The sequence below is a fragment of the Camellia sinensis genome, chromosome 1 (assembly GCF_055761805.1).
Source record: "Camellia sinensis isolate YWXY chromosome 1, ASM5576180v1, whole genome shotgun sequence".
Classification (NCBI taxonomy): Eukaryota; Viridiplantae; Streptophyta; class Magnoliopsida; order Ericales; family Theaceae; genus Camellia; species Camellia sinensis.
This window is the reverse complement of record NC_138961.1, coordinates 103,816,304-103,835,912: the sequence shown is the minus strand read 5'-3', so window position 1 is coordinate 103,835,912 and position 19,609 is coordinate 103,816,304.

Genomic DNA, 19,609 nt, shown 5'->3' with positions numbered 1-19,609 from the left:
GTTTCATACTTAAATAATTCGAATTGACCAAAACTCAAAGAACAAAAGTTGTACAGAATTAAATTTCCTAAAAGGCAACATGAACGAATTTAGTAGAAACTGAACAGGTTGAGAGAAAAAAATAATAGAAAATCCTAAACGAAATTCGATCGAAAAATTTGGAACTGAAAATGAAAAGAAACTACTGTAAGATGATTTTTTTCGAAAAAGTTCAAAATACAAAAAGTGTTCAGAATAATATTTTACTTTATTTTTTGTGAAACCAATAAAAATGAGCTCGTTTCATGGGTTAAAATAGCCTCTAAAATCTGCATTGGTGAAACGAATAAAAACTATTATAATCAAGATCATCTGATTACAAAATCCAATCGATCTTTTTAGCACAAAGTTAAAATACAAAAGTTGTCAAGAATTACATATACATGCCTCTGCCCAAATTTCATAATTTATCAAGATCGTTTACTATTTTTTAAGATGTACAAATCAATACAATTTACACTATACTAATAAACTCATATTTAATTATTTGTACCTTAACTCCACCACTTCGGCCTCCACTTCCGGCCTACACATATATCCCATGTGCCTCCCGTATACCTAACACTGCTCCGAAGCCAAACTTGCACTTGGATATCGTCTCGAGTTTGACCCACACTTCTCGGATGGTTAGCATATATGTACGGGCGTAAATCAAAGCACTCGTCTACTCATGATAACGAGGCAACAATATATATATACACAATCTCTCATCTACTCATGAGAACAAACATAACAATGCAAAGCCTAAGGCATTCAAATAAATCTCATAATTCTCACTTTTTTTTTTCTTATACACTCTTTTTCACTATCATTCAAATAAAATAACAATCCATAGAGTCATGGTGGAGTATAAGGAATTTATCTATGAGTTCCAAGTTTATTTTAATTTCATAGATTCATGAGTGTGATTACAATCATAAAATAAATACATATAAAAACTCTAAACCTGGCATACACAACTAATCAAATAATTAAAATCAATTTATCATCTACATACAAATAAAAAAATCCAACCAACATCAAATAAATAAAAATAACGAATTAACATAAATAAAGGGAAATGGGTTTTGTACTCACAATTATTTTTTGAAGATCAAAGAAATACTTGAAGAACTAATGGAGCCACCAAAACAAAACCCTAATATATATTTTTTCCTCCTCTTTTTTTTTTTTTTTTCCCCTTTGATCACTCTCTCTCTCTCTTTCGGCTGCTCTTCGCTGCACAGCACGCCACCTTCTCTTTTTTTTATTTGTTTTCTTATTATCTGAGTGAACTTCTAAACCTAATTGACTTCTTATATTATACTATATTTTCCAAATGCAACCTACATACAACATATATAAATGTAAATATCTTATATAAAATCTACATAAATAATTTCTTAGAGATCTCTGACGTTAGACCTTTATGGTCACATTGAATATTGAACATCGATTGACCCTCGTGGTCCCATTTTTATTAAAGCATTATTACTCTACTGGATGTGCCACATGATTTGAATGAAATGGTTATTGAAACAAGATTGACTAGATATGTGAAAATGACATTTGTAATTATATTGAACTTCATTCATATAACCTCTTTATTCTGTTATTACTCATTGGGTATCATCTCACTATTTATGTATACATATGTAGGTGAGCAAGTTGAGCATCAAGGATAGAGAGTGCTTCGGAGTCACCTAGTGGTCAGCCTTTTGTGGAGCTCTTGAGAAGGAGCTAACTTGTACTTGTGTTGAGCCAAGCATAGACTAAACCCCTTTTTGGTTATGAACTCTTAGCTTGGTTTTTGGTATGGGGATTTTGTGTATGTAAGACTTGACAAGTTTGAAATTGTGAGCTGAATGTTGTTTTAAAAACTTTTGTGACGTATGCACTTACCTAAAGAATAGTTGTACTGTCACGACCCGAACCCGCCCCCATGGGTTAAGGACGTAACCGGCCAGTAATCCTAAGATTACCTACGGCCTCAAACTCAAAATAGACTTAACACATCAGAGTAAGGGACTAAAAGGGAAGCAAAATTTAAAACTTTGTCCATAGAGCTGTGCTTACATGGCACATCAAAACAAACCATACATATGTACGTTAATAACTCACAACAAAAACATAGTGACATAGGTTCTGTACAGACAGGATCATCCAAAACTAAGTCAACCCATAAAAACTATAAGCAGACATATACAAAACTTCGCCAACCTGACAAAATGTAAATACATAACAAAAGGCGAAGACGGGTCTCGTGCGTGAGACACAAGGGCTGACTCTCTCAAAACCTTAGTTGTTCCATACAGACTTCACTGAGGCTGGGTCTGGACTTCTCTTGGCTCACCTACAAACACATGAATGAGTGTGAGCGAAAGCCCAGTGAATAATATCAAATCAAATACAGAAGTTACATAACAATGTAGAACAACACGTTCCAAACGGCCTTAGGCCCAATTCCTATTTCTATTTAACAGATATATATAACTATACGAAATTCAAATCAAGTGACTGTAGTTCCAAACATTCTGGCCTTTGGCCCATTCAGATTTCCATTCATGTCAAAACGGCCTTCGGCCCGTTCATTTACGTCAAAACGGCCTTCGGTCCATTCGTTTCTATCAAAATGGCCTTCGGCCCGTTCGTTTACGTCAAAACGGCCTTCGGCCCATACATTCATGACAAAACGGCCTTCGGCCCACTCATTCATGTCAAAACGACCTTAGGTCCATTTATATATGTCAAAACGACCTTCGGTCCACTCATTTCTATCAAAACGACCCTCGGTCCATTCATTTCTGTCAAAACGGCCTTCGGCCCATTCATTTCTATCAAAATGGCCTTCGGCCCATTCGTTTACGTCAAAATGGCCTTCGGCCCATACATTCATGTCAAAACGACCTTCGGTCCATTCATATTGGTCAAAACGACCTTCGGTCCACTCATTTCTATCAAAACGACCTTTGGTCCAATCATTTCTGTCAAAACGGCCTTCGGCCCATTCATTTCTATCAAAATGACCTTCGGTCCATTCATTTGTTCCTGTCAGACTTTTGTCCACAATCCCAATTAACAACTCGTAAAGTTTATAAGGGAATAAACAATTGGACATTGACAAGCTTTCAAATATTGATATTACTCACAGTGATCGGCTTGTGGATTCGCCCTGGAGCTTGACCCTACACGTTTCATGAATACAAAAGGGTCATTAACAGTTCAATCCGTTCTTTAATTCACATATTCCTCTTTAGGCTTTATTATTATCTCATTAACTCATTTACAATGCTTAACATATGCCTAAAAGTGATTACAAGTGAAAGAGAACGGAAAACGAAACACAGGATGCATGGACAAGATTTCAGAAAACAGGGTCCCCGCTCGAGCGTGTACTTACCTGCTCGAGCGGACCCTTAAGGCCTGCAAAAGTACTGGTTGCATGAAAAATGCGCTCGAGCGTGGAATAGAGCGCTCGAGCTGAAGGCCTGTCTACAAAACTCCACGCTCGAGCGTGAGGTTTCCCGCTCGAGCGGACGTCCAACTCTACAAAAGTGCTGGGAGCACGATTTTCCCGCTCGAGCGGCCATTACCCCGCTCGAGCGGACATCAAAATTCTGGGTTTCCCAGATCGTGTTCTTGAGCTCCAAATCGGTTTTCCAGCTACATTACTTGCATGCAATGGCTCAAATTACACATTTACACATTCTAACATGCTACTAATACAGAATTACAACATCAGGAAGCTCAATTTCATGATTTATCTACATGCATGTCCTATAATATCTCAAACCCATCATCAACATGCTCAAATTCAAACATTCAAGACTTATACTCCCATGATTTGTACATGCATGTGGGAGATGCTCATCATTCTCAACTTAGATAACACAAATGGTGATCAAAACATGAGTTTCCTTTAACATTTCACATGGACTACACACATTTGTGCTCAAACATGCAATTTCAAAGTAATTTCTTACATGCATGCACATATTAAGCTTCAATTCAACAATTCCAACACAATTTCATTTCAATCTTATTCTTGATCACCAAATTAGCTTGAACACACAAAATTACGAACTATAATCCAAGAATTACTCACCTAGAAGCTTTGATCTTCTAAGCTCTAGTCAATTCTTGAGCTAAATCCCCAAAATTTCCAAGCTTTAAGCCAAATTGCACAATTTCTCTCCCTTTCTCTCACTAAGGCCGGCCCTCACTCTCTCACAATTGAATCCCTCAGATTCTTGAGTTCATAAGAGTTAAAGGGGAGTGTAATGCTATCATACAATAAGCCCCACTAATATAATAATTTAATATAAAATATTTGGGCACTTAATTCATCAATTTAATCAGTTTAATCTGACCAGGATCAATTTCTAATTAAATTTCACCGTAGGCTCTAAAAATTATGCCAATCACAATGGTGTAATCAATTTCGGGTTCTGTGGCCGATAAGGCCCTCAATTTAATTTCCAGAGCAGATTATTCAAACAGATATTCCTACGGTGAACAGGTAGAATTCCAAAGTCGCATATATTCACATAATGGCACACAAAAATCATATCAAAACATATAGTCACATACGTATTAGGGACCAATTAGCATATTACGGAACAGGGGTGTTACATGTACAGTGTTACTGTGAACTCTTTTCATATATGCACAGCTCAATGGATTACTTCTATATTTTAATTTGCTTCCTCTAAGCCCCATAATTCATGTTAAATCGATTTTGTTACTAGAGGCCATAGGTGGCCGGTCATGATACTAAACCTATAAGGGCGGGTTTAGGTCGTGACAACAATCTTATCTTAAATAATAACTAATAAATAGATCCTTTAAATATATAGTATTACACAATCTTTTTCTATCAACTTCCTACTTCAATTTTTTATAATTCGTACATGTAATACAATTGAAGGTATGAAATTACTTACACAATTACGCAATTTTGTTTAACAATTCATCTCATAATACAAATTTGTTGAACCCACTATTGCATATTATTTGCATAATATTGATATAAGAATACATTAATATTAATATGTAATATATTTTTATACATCAAGAGTTGTTGAGTCTCGTTTTCTATGCCATGAATATCTTGCATGATGAAAAATATAACATTAGTCATTAGTATACAATTTTTATACAATTGTCGTGAAAAAAATTAATATAAAAAGTACAATTATTGTCGTGATATAGGTGTTTTGTAAAGTGTTGGTCTGTAATTGAAAGTATTTGTTGTGGACACTTGTTTATATGACATGTATGTATATATGTATTGAATATAAGTTGATAGGAGAACAATACATAATTTTGCAATTTTTTCCTAACAAATATAACTATATTACTAAAGTGATATATGTTAGAAAATTAAAATATCTGATGGTAAGCATTACAAATTGACAATGTATGAATACAGTAACATATATAAATTTACATTTATATTTTCTTTATATATAAATATATGTAGACATTGACGTATATAAAATTTCACAAAAATAATATCTAAAATTTTTTGCAATAATATAATACGGGTAACAATGAGAAATTAATTATTCATAATTAAATAGTTGGTCATAATGTAGATGCTTAGTATTATAGTTTTATGTGTATGTACCATTTTTTAATCAGATTACTAAATTCACATAAAAATTAGGAATTTGTGAATAATTTGTGTAAAATTAAAGATTAGTGTAGAAAGATTTATTTTTTTTAAAATAAAAATAAAAAGAGAAATTTATAGTGTTTGGTTTGGTTTATTTTTCAAACTTTCGTTTTGAATTTTTGATTTTCATGTTTTTTGTTTTTTACACTACTTTTTTAATAACCCTTTTATTTTCTTTTTAGATTCACTTAATTTAATACTTTTTTATCTTTTAATTTTACTTTTAGATTTAGATTTAGTTATGCACTATTTGGCATAAACTGAATAAATGCACTTATTTAGGTCACATCACCTCTCTATTTTTTTATATATCTTTTCGGAAAAAGTCAATTGTATATTTATATCATCCAAACAACAATCTAAATACACTTAGAAAATAATTTGTTGTGTATTCTTTTGGAAAAAAAATTATTAATGTAAAATAATAATAATAATAATAATAATAATAATAATAATAATAAATCAATACATGTATGAAGATAACTTGCGAATTGCTTTTTGTTCTTCAATCATCATCGTAAAAAAATAGAGAGACGGTTTTTTTTTTTTTTTTTTAAGAAATGAGACAATTTGTTTATATTTATATAAGACTCTTAAAAGCAGATACATTATTTTTGAGTGTTCAATTCAAAAATAAAGAGATAGTTATTTTATATACGACTCTTTATAACTTTTAGAAAATATAGTAAATTTGATAAGATAAAATTGAGATTTAAAAAAAAATAAAAAAATATGATAGACTATTCACACTTTTATAATAATAGTACATATATTTATTCATTTGCAGCCACATTTGACTTCCATGCCTCTATGAATCAGAGCCAAAACAACAAATCTCATGCATGAGGGGTCATTTCTTAGTTTTTTTTTTTGGTCTTCTCTTGTGAGGTGGCTGCAATGCTTCCAAAATGCATTTCTTAACCATCCAAAGAGAACATAACAAGCCTACACACACGAACTGCAAAGAACAATTTCTTAATAATCTTGCTAATTTTTAAACCTTAGAAAACACAAAACCATGTCGTCACTGGGCAGGCTGAATAATAGAATAACCGGAAATGAAATAAAAACCAATTAAAATGTCCGTTGACTTGTCTTGATACAGATTTTATCTTACTTCCAATCCCTTATTAGTTGTCCATTACTTTACTTACAAATCTTATTCAATCTGCCAAACTCCAATTTATATATCCTGCTGCTGACAAGGACGGAACTAGGAGAAGACTATGAGAGGCCATGCCCCTGTTTCTGTGAATATTATTGTTTGTCATAGAATTTTAAGTATATATATATATTTATATATAAAATGATCCCCAGTATAAAAAATATATATGTCATTCTTCTTTCATGTTGAATTCTCTTTCTATTTTACATCAAAAAAAACTTATTCATTCTATTAGAAATTACTTCTATGATATTTAATTTTTTATTTATATATATATATATAATTTATATATCATATATACATACATGTGTGTTTTATGTATATAGCGAAAAAAATTATTTTTCTTTTGACTCCTTCGATAATGAAATCCTGGTTCCGTCTCTGGGTGCTGACACTTTCTACTTCAGATGAGGTCTAAGTGTTTCAGCTTAGGTTATATTTTTACTTGGATAAATTATATTATATGTGATACCTCTCTTGAAATTTTGAAAAAAATATAGTAAGTCTCACAAATTCGACATAATAACATTGGCTCCCTTAAGATTTAAATTCATATAACACTTAATATTTTTGTTATTAGTAATTGTTATTCATATAAATAAATAAATAAATGATGTTATCATCTCTCTTTAATATTTCAATTTATATTTTACCAGTTTTCGTACCTCTTTTGCTACTAGCTGCTGATGAAAAAAAAACAAAAAAAAGAAAAAAGTGAAAATTTGAACCCCTTTGTTTTTGTATTTTGGTTCCGGAAAGAACAATTTAAAAAAACTCGAACACGCCTTCACAACCATTTGAGGTGGGATATTAATCAGGACTGGAGTTATTCATTTCTTGGGAACCAAACATCAGAAATAAGAAGTTACCAAATTATACCTTCCTCATTTTGATATGCATAGTTGTGTACAATTTAGAACCATGAAAATAATTTTAAGATTTTTATTCAAAGGTATAAAACACATATTCCAAGTTATAGCTTGTATACTGTAAAAATCAATGACATAAATCTTCAAACATTCCACATTTTGTCCTGGAATGTTTGTTGCCTTAATCAATCTACTCCTTAAAAAACATCCCAAGACTTGCAGATATCTTAACCAGAGTAGTAGTAGCGGTACATGTATATCTAGCCTCAAGTGAGAGCAGAGTTTTGATTCCCAGGAAACCCAAAATCAGTTGTGAAGTGGGTTAGGTCCACAAGGAACGGTCCGGTGTGAAACTTCATATGCTGCTGGGCTGTTGTTCTCCCGATTCTCAGCTCGTGCATGAATAGCAGACAAGTACTTTGAAAATGTTGAAAAGTACTTAGCTCTCAATCTTTGCTCTGCCTCCTCATTTCTAGTCTGGTGTATGTGCCGGCAACTGGCTATGTGAACTAGCAAGAGCATGATTATGCAAAATATGACTAGGATTGGAGAATTTTGAGTTCTCATTTTTAATGACACAAAAGAAGAGTTAAAAAGAAGAGATTCAGAAGAATGGAGGAAGCAAGTTTTCAGGTGTTGGTATATCGGTTGGTTTGGCTGGTGGAAGTCTATTTATAAGGTAAGGATGGTCGAAATTTGAATTTTTCAAAAATTTGATTTTTGTTGCAAAGACATCATCAAGCATTGCACCAAATCAGAAAACATTGACTTTGATTATTATTATTTTGGTACAAGGAACTTTCTACCGACCTCATTTGTCCAGCACGCGAAAAAAAATTAAAGAAGAAAATAAACTAAGTAGAGAAAGAGAGTACTTAGCCACTTGGAAGTTAATCATGCTTAATCAATGTTATCAGTTGATTAGATTCCATGGCTCATTCTTCACAACATGCTGGAATGTCATTTCTCTCATCAAGACAAGAAAAATAAAAATAAAAATAATCTGTTTACAAATTAATTTTGAATAAATGTTGCAGCCACCAAATATTAACAAGGAGGGGTTCTTAGCTTTGTTTTAAAAGCAGGCTCTTGTCAGTATTATAAATATTCGACAATCCTCTCTTAACAAGCCGTACTGATTCCATTTGTTCATTAGTGCATCTTCATTAGTGCATCTGATTATAATCCTTCTCTTAAAAAGTAAACACAAATATAAAATCGAAAGTGTGTGTGTGTATGTGTGTGTGTGTTAAAATATTGCTTTTTTTTTTTTTTTTTTATAACCGAGGTATCTAGGCTCTGGTTTTTTATCCGTCCGACTAATCCTCGGGAGAGCAATCACCACCGCGGCTCCCGCTTAAATCCCAAGTTTAATCCCAGGGGAAATCAAACCCGTGACCGTGATTGTTTTTAACTTATAAAGACACTCGATAGTTCCAAATTGTTGTGCATGAACATCTTCATAAGAGAATAAAACAGGTAATAGGGGGTTAAGGCATATGAGTATTGTTATTAGTTTATTAAGAAAAATGATATAGAACCCACTTTCTAAACTTATCTTTAAAACCTAATGAGGTGTAAAAGAGATGATTGGCTGATGATGAGAGAAAATATGAGAGAAATACCTTAGATATTCTAATAAGGTGCGCATTGAGTTTGAAAAGTAAGTATTAACTTTTGAGTTAAAGTAACTGTTATTAATATTGTTTGTAAATGTCAAAGCTCGGCCAAATGGATGTCATCTTGCAGGCTGCAGCAATATAACGCAAAGATCAAAAGAATTTTGTGAAATATATATATATATATATATAGATTTGACTTTAATTCAGAATTTACTTTGTTTTCTTTAATGATTGGACTTTTAATTTTCGACTACGACTTGGCCCATCAGATCGTCGGTCATGTTATATCTCTCCATATGTCAACTTAGTAGAATAAGTAAGAAATTAATCAAAAAAGTCAACTCCTCATCTTCTCCGAAGAATGTATAGAAGTTTATTTAAGCAAACAACAATACCAACAGCTTTTTCTGTTACAATGTCAATGTGCTTTAAGAATGGCAACTTATATAGGATGTCATGACTAAGGCAATAAAACGCATCCAGTTACTCAAGTTTGACTAGTGTTTGGCTTGTTAAGAATTTACTTAAGATTGACTCGTTGGGTAAACAAATAAATTTTGAACACATTTTAAAACTCTTTTAATTTTCAAGTCAAGATTGAACTACTTACTGCTCAGTTCGACTATATCAATCATTAGTTCAAATGGTAAACATATTAAACTTATATACATTTTAAAATTGGTTAAGTTTTCAAGTCACTATTAAACAATCTATTATTTAGTTTGACTTGACTTATTTATAACCCTAGCATAATTAATTTATTTGTCAAACCCTATTGAACAAATGACTGTATTCTAACATTAGGAGCCTATTTCATAAAATTTATTATTTTTACAATTTTTTATTTGGTATTACAAAAATTTGTTTGATATTTACTTTCGTTTTCAAAAACTTATAAATAATCTATCAAATTTACTAAATTCGTAAAAAATTTGGTTTCACTTGTTTAGAAAAAATAAAATTCATTTCCCCCTCTCCTCCCACTTCCTCTAGCCACCACCTACCACCAGCCACCATCCCCAACCATCGTTGTTGGTGACCTTCTCTAATAAACACCTCCGACCATCACCTCTAGATGCCGTTAACCACCTCCCACTAGCGTCCGGCCACCACCTCCAACTTCTATCGACAACCACCTTTGGCTCCCATGGTTGTTAATCACCTTTGGCTACCACCTCTGGCAGTTAACAATCACCTTTGGCCAACATCTCTAACTATTGACAACCACCTAGGACCACCACCTCCTGCCATCCTCTAATTTTAGTTATTTTCAAAAAAAAAATTAAAATATATGAGTGTACCAAACATCTCTTTTTATTTGATTTTTATCAAAATTAGACATAAATATGTTTAATATTTTCTATAAACAACTGTAAACATTATCAAATGACTCTTAAAAGTACTTAGTTGTTCATATCTTATTCTGCCATTTTGATGTATTTTTCAAGGACCATATGTTATGTGCCGTTACCCGAGTTGTAATGGTCTGTGATGCTTGGTCCCTGTAGTGCTCGTGCTCCAAAATGACGTTGTATTTTGGGTCAAAACTCTAAAAAATAAAAGCAAATAAGAAGAAAAAGCAAACAGATGACCCAAGTCTTATTCCTTCCCCTTTCCCCACCCCAAACCCACACCCAATTTTGCCCCAGCTGCCACCCTTAACCCCACCTTTACTCATCTGCCGCTACAACCCCAGCTCCACCGGCATTCCCTCTCCTCCACAACCTGCTGTAACCACCCTCAAGAAACCCTCCACCATGCAACAAACCAATAGTGGCGGGTGGGTGACAGTGAGGAGCTGGGAAAGGGCAGGTGAGGGTGGGGATGTGTTGGAGAGGATCGTTGGAACTGGGATAGGTAGGGAGGGTGCTGGCTGGAGTTGGTGGCAATGGAGGTAGGGTGGGGAGGAGGAGAAGAAAGAAGGCTAGTGTTTTCTTGGGTTGATCTGTTTGCTCTTTTTTGGGGGGGCACTACAACTTACAAGGACAAAGCACCACAAAGGATTTGAACTCTTATGCAGCCTTGCACTCTTTGTCTCTTTAGTTGACAAAATCACTCTTTACCAATGCTTATCACTTCTCTTTGTTCCAATTAAAAAAACTATCTTATCCAACCATTTTTTTTTTCCCTTCTAACCTTATTTGGTTCTTTTTATTCATTCAATTCAGACTTTGTCCATTGTTGGCTTGTCAACCATTAATCTCAATAGGGTTTTAACTTACTTCAAATTCAAATCTAAACTAACATCATAAGCACTCATCGACATCAAGCACAAATGTATTTGGTATCATTTTCCATTGTGGTAATCTGTTCTTGAACTAGAGGCCGGAAATTGACACGAAAAGCCTTGTTTGTCAAACTGTTATATGAGAAACTATATGAAAAATACCTCATTTCTCAGAAAACATTTTAAGTTGTTTTCTGATTTTTTTTTTTTTTCCTATTAAAAAAATTATAGAGGAAAGTGTTGGCAAAGAGAAAGGGAACTTGAAAGTTGGAATCTTTCAACTGTCAATTCTTATGCCATCCTCCTCATGTGAGATTCGTAGTTTTCTTGTCTTTTCTTTTGTCTTCCTGGCAGCCAAATCACATAATTGGAAAGTAGCATAATATTTGTTCAAATACTCTCAGAAGCATTTGGGTTTGTCTGTATTCTTTTCATGTCTTTTTCATGTTTCTGAAAAACAACAACCATCTTTAGAATTATGGAAACAGTCTCTTCACAAATTGAATGAAGGCTGCATACACTCTGTCCTTTTCGGAGCCGCCTTCCTTTTTTTTCTTTTAGGGTAAATTACATTATTAGTCCTTATATTTTAAGTAAACTGTTACTGTAATCTTTATAATTTCAATTTGAATAATTTACACCCTACACTTTGAATTTTATTGCCATATAGTCTCTCCGTTATGCATAGTTAACATTTTGAACAAAAAATATCACATACAAAACTAAAGTGACCAAAGTGAAATTTAAAAGAAATTATAGGGACTACCGGTGTAATAAATAAATACATTGATGGTCCTTAGAGTTTTTTTTGAATTGAAAATACAAGAACAAAAGTGAAATTTCGCTCAAAGTGAAATTTACCCTTCATTTTATCATATTGTGATTCATTTATAACCCCATAATTAAGGATATAAAAGAAGAAAGAAAGAAAGAAGGAGCTCCAGTGATTGTATATGCTAAACAAACTGAAATTTGCAATGTTGTATTGTATATGCTTGAATGCACTTTTTTCACTAATTAATGTGTTACAACAATCTGCTTATAGGAAACATATCAAAACTCCTATTGTACATATTGCAAACACAAAAACTTCTCAATATAATAAAAATACCCTACAAACTCAAAAGTATTCCTCTGCTTACAAAAGGAAACAACAGAATTCCATTTTCCTGGAAACAGATGGGTTTTTCACACATCTCCAATCAGTTGTGAAGCCGATTTGGCCCACCGGGTACAAGTTGGTGTGAGACAATATAAACTGGACCGACCTTGCCAGTACTAAATTCCCTGGGGTGAGGAGTAGCTGCTAAATGGCGTGAAAATGGAAAATAGAATGCAGCTGTAATTCTTGTTTATTCTGTTTCTTCAGTTGTAGCTTGGTTGATTTCCCGGCAATTTGCAAGTTGAACAAGTATTGCTAGCATGATAACAAAAATGTGAAATAGAAGTGAAGAGTGCGGAATTCTCATTTCCTAAAATGATGGAATTAGAGAAAATAATTTCAAAGCAGAGAATGGGTTGTTGTCTCTGTGTTTCTGTTGCAAGGAAGGTTAGTTGGAAGTCTATATTTAAAATGGGGGTTGAGGCAAACTTTGGGGAGAAAGATGGTGCAAAATTTCATAATTTTTGATGTAGTATTTGACATAGACTTCCCATTGTCTACTCATATTTGCACATTATTAAATTAGTGATAGGGCATTATTGTCATTTACTGATTCAATCAGGCGTGCCCTCGCAAAACAATAATAGAAAAATACAAAATTATAAAGCATTAGGTATATGATGGTGAGAGGTTTTGATATATATATATATATATATATATTATACATAATTGCAGAGATTGTTTAGATATCATTATTTGCAGCTTGTTATTACCACTTGATCTTTGTATAGATATGTGGGCACAGACGGCCGCAAATTAAAAAGAAGTTGTTGGCTTTTTAAGAGTTTGAAAGTTAAAATGTAAATTCGCTAGTACCAACAAGGATTAAATAACCCTTGTAGATGTTAATCTAGCCAAACAATTGACCAGGTGATTGAGAAATGTTCTTTTTGCCTCAATGATGAAGACTTAATGTTTATGTTTAAGTGAGAATCAATTAATGAACAAGGAAAATGAAATGCAACAATAATTTGAAATAGAGGGGGGGAGACATAAATTGAGTAACTGGTTAATTGAATAATCCAATTACATGTGTTATTACCTTGATTGTGCTGGCAACTTCGAAGATAAAAATTAGTTACTAATTCTAAGTTAAAATATGCTCCAACTAAGGGGCTCTAACTTAGTTGGCTAGCCTTTTGACCACTAAGTGTTTCCTACGGGGGAGATCTTGGGTTCCACTTTTAGGAGTGGAATAGGAGGGTAAGATTTTCTTGCAATCTGTATGGGTGTGAGTTTCAACTCTCCTGATGTGTTAATCTAACAACTAACCACTGATTTTTGCCGATTAAAAAAAAAAAAGGAAGTTAAAATTTGCTCCTATGAAATGATGTAAGTGCAGAGCAAAAAAAGAAGAAAAAATAAGAAACTAACTAATTCTAAGTTAAATTTGGTCGGGGTCTCTCTGTCTTTCACTTTGACTATTTATAGATGCCCTTCAAATTCGCACCAATTACTTCCTCACCTCCATGATCTCCAACATTATACTAACATCTATGAATTTGAATTCCAAAACTTTAACTTAGAATGTAATTGAGGTTGCGAATTGTTACTTGGCACCTCTTATAATCCAGCATTTGTTCCTTTCAATTCTTGCCACACGCTCTCTTTTGATTGGCTGATCCCACCTTTTCATATTCTGCCAATTGTCACCTTTGAATTGGTGGGTTTGAATTTGGCGTTAACAAAAAGTATAAACTACAATATTAATTTCTACGGACATACAAGGCAAAAGGCAGCATGAAAAATATATATAAATAAACATATTTCCTATATTCATGTTGAGTAATAAAAGATCAATTATAAGACAAGAAACCAAATTTTGTTGACATATTTTGTCGAAATTGTTGAATTTTATAGTTTCAACCCCACCTTTCATAGATAGAAAGGTGTAAGTCGTGCAACCACTTTTCTTTTTTTTTTCGAACCTGGAGAGGGGCGAATTTGTATAATTTAAAAATAATTAATTGTTCATACTAATATATAAAGAGTTTTTTGAAATCATAAGGGGGAGCAATCAGCCCCTCTTGCCCCTTTCTAAATCCATCCTTTGGGTGCGCCCTGTGGTCCAAGTATAAGCCAAGAATGTGCATTGTTTGTGGTTGATTAGTATGCTAACCATGAAAAAAGTTAAATGTCAAAGGCCAAGCTAGAAGATTGCATTTGGTTCAAAATTTGTTTTTAAATGAGTTTTTGTTTATTTTTAGTGTTGTTTTTTAAAATATTTGAATCTATTCTTTATACTTTTTAAATGCACCTAATCAAGATAGATCTAAAAAGTAAAATGAATTAGCTAAAATATTTATAAAAAAAGTCATTAAAAATAGAAAAAAAAAAATCAAACAAAACCCAGTGTGCATTTTTGTTTGGGTTTTCATTTGTTTTTAGTGAATTTTTTTAATATTTTAATTAAAATTTTTTACTTTTTACAAGCAACTAATTTTGATATATCTACAAAAATAAATTTTGACTAAAATATAAAATTCAAAAAAAAACCAATAAAACAAATTAAAAAACGGTTTAAAAATAATTTTTGAGAATTATAACCAAACAAAATTTTAAAAGGCATTCCATTTAGCTTTGTGTGGGAAACAAAATTGACCACACTTCGATGAAAATAAGGAAGGGTGCGGCTTGTTTCCGATCCATAGAGTTCGTCGCGTAATCGGATAACGATAGTTGTTTGATCGGATTATATTTTTGTCAATAATTTATTTTGAAAATTATATTTACCGTTGACGGAAATATAATCTGATCAAGTAGTCATCAATATCCAATTCGACGAGTTCTACACATTAAACAGTTCGAATTATCGAAACAAATTCCGTGATGGACTCTCACAAATTTAATAGTATATTTCAATTCGATAATAGAAGTCTAACCCAATAAGGAAATAAGCAACAACAAGATACCATTGCTTGGTTCACTTTTTTAAAAACACTTTTCAAAAAATTCTAGCTTCTTATTTTTTGTGTTTTTTTATTTTTACTAAATTTTTTAAATATTTTAATCATTTTTTTTTACTTTTTAGGCATACCTAACATAAATACACCTAAAAAGTAAAAAAAAAAAAAATTATAAAAAATCTTTTAAAAATTCACTAAATACCAAAAATAAAAAAAAAATAAAAATACAAGAATTTAGTACATTTTTTATATTTTTACGTATTTGTTAATTTTTTAAAATATTTTTTCACAAATTTTTTACTTTTTAGATACATTTAAGTAAGGTACATCTAAAAAAGTAAAAAAATATTCACTAAAAACAAGAAAATACGAAAAATTAAAAAATTTAATCCAGAAAACTCAAACAAAAAACACAAGTTTTACTCGACCGGTGATTACCAGTCAAACACTCTGATATGGTTCAGTCAACGAAAAGGGTTAGTGCCGAGATTCTTTATAAGCAGAGTTTTAAGCATGCATTTTTCTTCAAAAATCAGTCTTTATTTATAATAGTACATGGGGTTGTTTGGTACCATTTTTAGGAGGTGATTATAATTTATTTTAATTTGAGAGTCTGAATTAGTCTGTTTAATGTAATTTTTGCTTATAATTTATTTAGTAGAAATAATTTAAATAAATTGAAAAAAATAATTATTTGAAAGTTAAAGAAGATGTGCTTTTTAACTTTTTGCTTTCTGATTATCAACTTTTAACTTGAGAAAAGCTCCTCCACCAAACAGGCCTCATGTCTTGTCTACCAAGTTGCACAAACTCTAGGTTAATTTAGGCAACTTGGTTGAATTAGACCTATCCGCGTATAATTTTAATAATAATAATAGAGATCTCTAAATTTGGAACTCTAAAGAGAATTCTAGTGATGTGGCAAGAGAAAAAAAATAAAAACATAGGCACACACATCACATCACATGTGGACCCCACTCCTTACTATATCACTAGAGTTCTCTTTAAAGTTTCAAAATTAGAGTTCTCAATCTTTATTATAATTTTAATTGCTAACTATATAATAATGGCAAAATTCAAGGCTTAGTAATTGCACATATTATAGGGATGGGAAAAAATTATTTATAAAATGATGAAAAAAATTATGATTTTAATTATTAATAGTTATAATATTTATCATTTTTTTTGTAAATAATTTTTTCTGATCCTACTGATCAGTAATTTCTCTTATATTATATGTTCTCATTTTATTTTTTTCTTTTGCCATCAATGCAATCTCAATGTCAACAATTAGAATATCAAAATATGAAAATTTTCAACACAATTGTGTGATTCATTAGGAAGACATTCATGACATAAAATAAGAATTTTGAGAGTAAAGGATTCGTGACTGATTCTAAAAATTCTTGAAGTACTTTAGAATGGATACACATTAACTTATGTAGTTCATGTGGTTAATGAAGGAGCATCAATTTTCAACATACCTTAAAAAATGATAAAGATTGACATCCTCAGTCCCAACTATTGCAGCTTCAAAATTGCTACCCAAGTTCTTTTTTTTCTTTGTTGTTGACCCGACCCAACCCAACAGGCTTAGAAAAAGGATTGGCACAAGGCTAAAGGGCATCTTGAGGTTAAGGAGTCTCAAAGCAGCCCAACACCGAGGTCATCCCATAATTCCCAGTACTTATTCCTTGGAAAAATTACATTATTAGTCCTTAAACTTTTAACTCGTATGTTATTTTAGTTAATTGACTCAATTTTGATCTTGAATTTTTACTTTGTTTCAAATTAGTCCTGTTGACTAAGTCCACGCTCCTCCGTACGACGTCGCTTTGTCACCTGAAAACACAAACATGAGCTAGCCGGTGGGTGTGTGCCGGAAACCTCTCCGATGCCTAAGTCAGAAAACTTGACAAAATAGACAAAGCTCAATGTGTTCAGGAAGAAAAATTGTATGTTGTGTTATGTTACCTCCTCCAAGGTGATGCTTGTGAGCTTTTATAGGTTTCGAGTGGCACAATCCTAGTAGGACTTTTATTTCTCCATGCAGAGTCCTCCTAGGATTCATACTCCTAAAGGATAATGCTTATCCTTTTACACCCCCCCCAACTGCTTACACCAAGTGGGATGGTTTTCATCATGGCCGAACTACCATACGACCGAGATAAACCTGGCTATGCTGAGCCACAGAGTAAGCCGAACTATCCTTAGTTCGGCCTTTCCCTTTATTCTTCCTTATCTCGGTTCTCACCTGTTCAACCCATGGTGTGTTTGGACCGAACCAATGACTCTCGACCGGTATAACTCCAAGACCGATATACCACTAAGGCCGATATAACTTCAAGACCGGTCTAACTTCAAGTTGCTCCCGGACCGAAGTACATTTACAATCCTATAACCGAAGTAACTTTATCTCTTCTTGGGCTGGAGTAACGTTATCTCTCTTGGGCCGGAGTAACTTCTCGGCCCTTTTTACCCAGTCCTTCGTACTTTGGGCCACAAAGTTCATCTCATAGCTCGGCCCAATTTTTCACCAAAAATTACCCTCTCAGCTACCCAAGTTCTTTTTTTTCTTTGTTGTTGACCCGACCCAACCCAACAGGCTTAGAAAAAGGATTGGCACAAGGCTAAAGGGCATCTTGAGGTTAAGGAGTCTCAAAGCAGCCCAACACCGAGGTCATCCCATAATTCCCAGTACTTATTCCTTGGAAAAATTACATTATTAGTCCTTAAACTTTTAACTCGTATGTTATTTTAGTTAATTGACTCAATTTTGATCTTGAATTTTTACTTTGTTTCAAATTAGTCCAAATAATTTCAATTGTTAGCATTTTTTTATAACAAATACGCATATAAACGGCATGTATCATGTTTTTAATGACAATTTTGTCAAATTAGCCTCCCACTGCACTTTTCGTCTAGTATTGTACTTTGCCTATGTGACATTGATTCTTTTAATTTTGTAAGATATCTATGTTGGATACTCAAAACTCAATATGCTAAGTGTGGAGAAGTGGTTTTGGAAATACTCTTCAGATCCTAGGAGACGCTAGTGATCCTCAGCTAGTCACCTGAAAAGACACAAACACTCCGGTCGAGGATGCCGGAATTAGCACTCCGATGGACAAGTTAGTTCCTGTACTCAAAATAGCTTGTCTTCTAAGTTAAGCAAAAAGTGATTGTTACATACCTTTCTCAATCCATTATTCCTGTACTTATACCTGTTCCTTTTGATCCTCGGGGCCAGGGCCTACTTTTTAATCATTGTCCTTTCTCTTATTCGGCTCCGAGGATCTACACTTATTCGGCACATGTATTATATTCGGCTTCCCATTCTCGTAAGATATAGCCAATTAATATCAGTCTTCTAAGGTACGTACCTTCTGATTTTGCAATTATTCGGCTCCTACAATTGCCCCCCGAACTCCCCACTGATGGTAGTTAATCGGCGTGTTTGGTCTTGAATTGGAAAAGTCAAAATAGGTCAGGCGGCTTCGCGTACCCCAATACAGATGTCAGAATGCGCACACCTTTTCGGTCATCATTACATTTTCCCGCCTCATTCGTGCGTCTCGCATTTATTGCGATTTGAAATTTCAGTCCTTTTGAGTGCACATTTCGTCGAGTATTCGAGACTCTTGGACCACCAGCGAGTATCCCTTCTCTGACTCGCATTTTCTGTAATTCTTCTCCATCTATCCTTGCCCCATTTTACTCCTCGTAAGTCTTCTTCTCTCTTCTTTGCAATCCTATTTTCTGTTTGTCATTTTGATTTCGGCGGAACCTTGAATCCTCATGAAAATGGCTAAACACTTGAAAGACCTCCTTTCTGAGGGTCGTATTTTCGGATTCCGACAACACTTTTCCATTCCCGACAATGTCCACTTATCTCTTGTAACAGACAGTACTCTTGATATGGAGAGGGAGGATCAAAATACGATCGTCTTCCTTCTCTTATCC